The sequence below is a fragment of the Haliotis rufescens genome, unplaced genomic scaffold, assembly GCF_023055435.1.
Source record: "Haliotis rufescens isolate VD_foot unplaced genomic scaffold, xgHalRufe1.0.p SCAF_11, whole genome shotgun sequence".
NCBI lineage: Eukaryota > Metazoa > Mollusca > Gastropoda > Lepetellida > Haliotidae > Haliotis > Haliotis rufescens.
The window spans coordinates 43,288,510-43,294,582 of NW_025963791.1; positions in this window are offsets into that span (position 1 = coordinate 43,288,510).

Consider the following 6,073-nt stretch of genomic DNA (forward strand, 5'->3'; position numbering starts at 1 on the left):
TGTGGGCGTGTGGATATGTGAATATGTGGGCGTGTGGATATGTGGATATGTGAACTCATGGCCGTGTGGATATGTGGGCGTGTGGGCGCGTGGGCGCGTGGATATGAGGATATGTCGGCGTGTTGGCGTGTGGATATGTGGGCGTGTGGGCGTGTTGATATGTGGGCGTGTGGATATGTGAATATGTTGGCGTGTGGATATGTGGGCGTGTGGATATGTTGATATGTTGGCGTGTGGGCGTGTGGATATGTGGGCGTGTGGGCGCTTGGATATGTGGGCGTGTGAGCTCGTGGGCGTGTTGATATGTGGATATGTGGGCGTGTGGGAGTGTGGATATGTGGGAGTGTGGGCGTGCGGATATGTGGGCGTGTGGATATGTTGGCGTGTGGATATGTGGATATGTGGGCCTGTGGTCGTCACTGGGATTCCACGATGGTGTGTTGCGTGTGAGTGAGATTGTGTGCGCATTAGAGTTGTGCTTAACATATTGGTGCGATCTAAAGCATCACACACTACGATTTGCCCTCGGTTCCAGTGGTCAGACACTGTCTGGGTACGTGGGCTTATGACGTGAAATGGACAGTTACGGACCTATGATGGTAATGGAGGGACATGCTCCATGCATCAGGAAACGCCCGGGGGCTGTGTTTGAGTTATTGGTTTGCTGACCACAAATGGTAACGAATTGTTGGCCACGAATCTGGAACAGGATTGAGGGGAATTGCTCATATAATGTGTTAATATCCATGTTACTGAAATACGTCCATCAATTCAGCTCAAGGGACAGCCCATTCCACTTGATATTCTGGGGCTGAGAGTTTTGCTTAAAGAGTGATCATGAGTGAGTGAGTTAGGTTCACTGCCGGTTTGAACGGTATTTCACTTATGCCACGGCGTGTCAGCTTAAAGCTCGAAGTGATGCAGGTCTCAGGCGTTTACCACTTCTGTGGAACCCTTGCGAGTGTTATGGTGCTGACAAACCTAGAGAGAATCGGGGCAAAATGGGACTCGATCCCTAAATCATAGGGTTCTGGCGTTGCCAAGGGACGCAACTCTGCCACCCATGTCTCCAATTCTTAAAGAATAAATACTTGTAAACTGTCGACATTCACATACACCTACAAGACACATGCAAGCATCCCTGATTACAATCCCCCCAGTAAGGCTCTAATACAGAAATAAACATACTTCGTTTTTAACAATAATTCGTACACGTTCAAAATGCATACCTGTCCGTGGTACTACGGCCGTGTCGGGCTGTTGTTTCCGTGATATGAAGGTTGGTCAAGTACTGTCCCCTCTATTCTGACCCCATCCCATTGGTGATGGCATGTTATTCATTATCAGCAACACAGCAATGCCCGCTCGTTTAGTCCAACCCAGGAACAGAGTCGGAATGTCGGGCAAACAAGGAGAGAGTAAAGTAAATACAAGGGTGAAAAATGAAAACTACAGTGAGCGCTGTAGGTGCTTCGCAGTGGAATGATATGAAATGCTTACATTTCATTTCACCTTTTAAAACCCACAGCAATTGTTATATATACATATAGTTCAGTACTGTAATCGATAGTACAACTGCCTAGAGTACACACGACGATGCCGACTGTGATGAACATCGCCTGTGCAGTACGAGTTTCTAACGCGGGTTCACCACCGTGACTTGAGCTGGAGACCGCCAAGGAGACACCTACTTCCTTATGTAATACACAACGATAGCAAGACAAAGTGCGTGCACGTTCTTGTTCCGTCAGCAAAGCGAAAAGCTCACAATAAACAATGTAGTTGAACACCAGATTTAGTCAGTGCTCTCGCCTCTCCCATACAGGTGATGTTAGTTGATCTAGCAGTTACATCAGAGATCTGAATCACTTCAGGCTTTTCTCCCACATTGAGCTGACACGCCGCGATATAACTGTAATACTGTTAAAAGCGGCGTTAAACCCAACTCACTCACTATGTAATCGCTGTGTATGATGGCTTGTAAAACTAAATTTTAATAATAAATCAAAAACACGCAGTACGACAGCTGTTGTTGTATGTGGGCGTGTGGGCGTGTGGATATGTGGATATGTGGGCGTGTGGGAGTGTGGATACGTTGGCGGGTGGGCGTGTGGATATGTGGGCGTGTGAGCTCATGGGCGTGTGGATATGTGGGCGTGTGGATATATCTGGGCGTGAGGGAGTGTGAATATGGATATGTTGGCGTGTGGATATGTGGGCGTGTGGATATGTGAATATGTGGGCGTGTGGATATGTGGATATGTGGCGTGTGGATATGTGGATATGTGGGCGCGTGGGCGCGTGGGCGCGTGAGCGCGTGGGCGCGTGGATATGAGGATATGTCGGCGTGTTGGCGTGTTGATATGTGGGCGTGTGGGCGTGTGGATATGTGGGCGTGTGGATATGTGGATATGGGCGTGTGGATATGTGGGCGTGTGGGCGCGTGGGCGCGTGGATATGAGGATATGTCGGCGTGTTGGCGTGTGGATATGTGGGCGTGTGGGCGTGTTGATATGTGGGCGTGTGGATATGTGAATATGTTGGCGTGTGGATATGTGGGCGTGTGGATATGTTGATATGTTGGCGTGTGGGCGTGTGGATATGTGGGCGTGTGGGCGCTTGGATATGTGGGCGTGTGAGCTCGTGGGCGTGTTGATATGTGGATGTTTGGGCGTGTGGGAGTGTGGATATGTGGGAGTGTGAGCGTGCGGATATGTGGGCGTGTGGATATGTTGGCGTGTGGATATGTGGATATGTGGGCCTGTGGTCGTCACTGGGATTCCACGATGGTGTGTTGCGTGTGAGTGAGATTGTGTGCGCATTAGAGTTGTGCTTAACATATTGGTGCGATCTAAAGCATCACACACTACGATTTGCCCTCGGTTCCAGTGGTCAGACACTGTCTGGGCACGTGGGCTTATGACGTGAAATGGACAGTTACGGACCTATGATGGTAATGGAGGGACATGCTCCATGCATCAGGAAACGCCCGGGGGCTGTGTTTGAGTTATTGGTTTGCTGACCACAAATGGTCACGAATTGTTGGCCACCAATCGGACAGCTGCTGACCAAATGTTGCCGCAGGCAGATTGATAGTTGACCCTGAAACGACAATGATGATTGGACATTTACTGACTAACACGTTCCGACGGCTGACAGATCATCACGCATGCGTTAATGCTCGTCACAAACACATGCGAAGGCACATCAATTGTTCATCTGCATCAGACGTTATTCCTGTCTCTGGTGCGTCAAAAATGCCTGTCATTAAACGTTTTGAAAGAATGATTAAGACATAGTATGAGATAACCTTGCTGATGCAACGTTTGAGCATGAGTCGTATTGTAAATATTTGTAAACAGAACATGATCAGTAGTCCCTCAAAAGCTGTGGAATGTTGTTACCAAAGGTTGAAGCGGGTGGGATATTGCTCGACATGACACTGACGTCATTCTTCTTGTGTAGGTTTTTGCCACTCTGAATCTTATATATACTCACCGACAAAAGAAACGCGAATATCATACATGTTGGTTAATATATGAATTATTCATATTCAAGAGATATTAGATTGTCCGATGCAGAAACGAACATTCTGTCATGTTGTGTGGACCGGGGTAGAATCGGCCTTCAGAACCCATGCTTGCCGTGAAAGGCGGATATGCTTGTCGTAAGAGGCGACTAAAAGGATCGGGTGGTCAGACTGACTGACTTGGTTGATGCATGTCATGGTATCCCACTTGCGTGGATCGATGCTCATGGTGTCAATCACTGGATTGTCTGGTCCAGACTCGATTATTTACAGACCGCTGTTATATAGCTGGAATATTGCAGAGTTGAACAACAAACAGGCAAACAGAGATGCACCATTTGTCTCTCGCAGGATAAGGAATCATGTGCAGCACATCATGATAAGAATATAGACTCTGTGGTCACACTCGCCTGATTGTGAGTTTTGTCACTAAGTGGAACACAATGGAAACATCTCTTCTTAATGTACATACTTTTCTGTTTGTTCCTGTGGGTCGCGCTTATATTGGCGGTGAGTATATTCAAGAATTGGAACATGAACTTTCACAGAGGGAGGTCCTAACTGAATAAAATTCGTAGCTTGCGAAGTGGCTGCCGCTAAGTGTGACTCGTGGCATTAATAATGAACAATACAATTTCACTATTTTATCCCTCAAATGATCTTCATTTAGTACGTATGACTCCATGTTTACACCGCATCGTCTCAAGAACCAGCTGTGACGCGGAACAAAATAGTACAGTAAACTACATTTATAACGAACACGCTTATAACGAACTGACGGATAAAACGAGGGGGTCCCGTCCGTTTGCGGTATGTATGTTGTATGTATGCTCATAACGAATTTCGGTTATAACAAACTAAACTTAGTGGTCACTTTGTGTTCGTTATAACCGTAGTTTACTGTACTCAAAAGGAGTGGCGAGCAGAGCGAATGTATGCAGTGGCACTTTTTGTAGTTTGGTTACCAGATACATTTACAGGTTTGATGTTCGTACAGAAGCGTAGCGTACATGTAGCTTTGCCACAACTACTAATAATATTTGTTTTATACGTCTGTAAGTTTTTCACATTTCCTGAGTGACGGTCGGGTAGGCTAGTGGTTAAAGCGTTCGCTCGTCACGCCGAAGACCCGGGCTCGATTCCCAACATAGGTACAATGTATGAAGCCCATTTCTGGTGTCCCCCGCCGTGTTATTGCTGGAATATTGCTAAAAGCGGCGTAAAAGCGCACTCACTCACATTTCCTTACAGTCCGCCGAATAAATCTTATTCGAATAGATTTGAATATGTAAAAGGTTTCACGGCAGACAGTAGCCCAGCTCACCTGATCACCAGCGACATGGCGGCAGCCTGTAGCCTGCAGCCGTGACAAAATCATCCGCATCTACAACCAGATCTAGCAATGTGCTTTTGGCCATGGGAGCCGTGCCAGTTTACACTTGTCAGAGGGGTACACAAAGTACGTGATCTAGACTATCAGTTGTCGGACTTCGCTTTTGTGGAAATCTCGGTGTCTGAGTGGATTAGATCGCTGACATTGAGTGTTGGTAATGAGGTGCCTCATTCTAAGAGTGTGGGTTCGAATAGATGGGACTCAACCCAAAATAGTATTAGAATCTGTAATCTAGTAAAACAGTGTTATCCTAGATTCAGCATGTGTTACTCCTTACTCCTCCCTTAGAGTGCTGGTGCTGTGTGATCAAGCTGTCTACATTCAACATCACGTCGACCAACGTCAAACTCCTTCAACAAGTCTACTTGTGTTTATGAATATATAAGTTTTTAATTCAAAGTTTACACGAAATACGGCTTTTCGATTGGACGAGAGGTCGGTCACATGACGGCGAAATGGATGTTCATACATGTATAAACGACACAATTTGACGAGACCGTGTTTTGGAAATGACGTAAACACTGACGGACTACTTCCACCACTCCTTGGAATTCCCTATAATGAATACATACAGAAGCGTTGTTTCTGATCATTTAGACCCTATAATCCTGATATCGGCGTTTTAGTGTTCATTGAGAAACGTCAAAGAGTTTGACTGCATGATCGTTTACCAATATCTTCGCTCCGACCCATCCTTGTGAAAAAACCCGAAGAAATTCATATCCAAACTAATCCAGTATCGTCGCAAGCTCCGACGTTCTTGCCTTTCTGCCCTCAGTCTGTGGATGTTCATACTCCAAGGAACTCACACAAGGTGGAATCAACTTTTGTTGGAGCTCTCACCGTGCACTGTGTAGACCTATCCCCACAGACGTTCTGGTTCATGTACGATGTGTTGTCTACTATGGAGCCCTTGTGATATTGCTGGAATATTGCTAAAAGCGGCGTAAAACCATACTCATTCATTACAATAAACTGGTGCTGAGCATATCGGACTTATGCCCCCTATTCTTTGTACGTGTGTAACTTTGCATGTTTTCGTCATTTACGACAGGCAATTTTTTGCACTGATTTTATGTCGCTATACATAAGGATATAACTCCATTTGATATATATCTATGTCGTTCAGATATTAGCCCGTATTTTGCTAT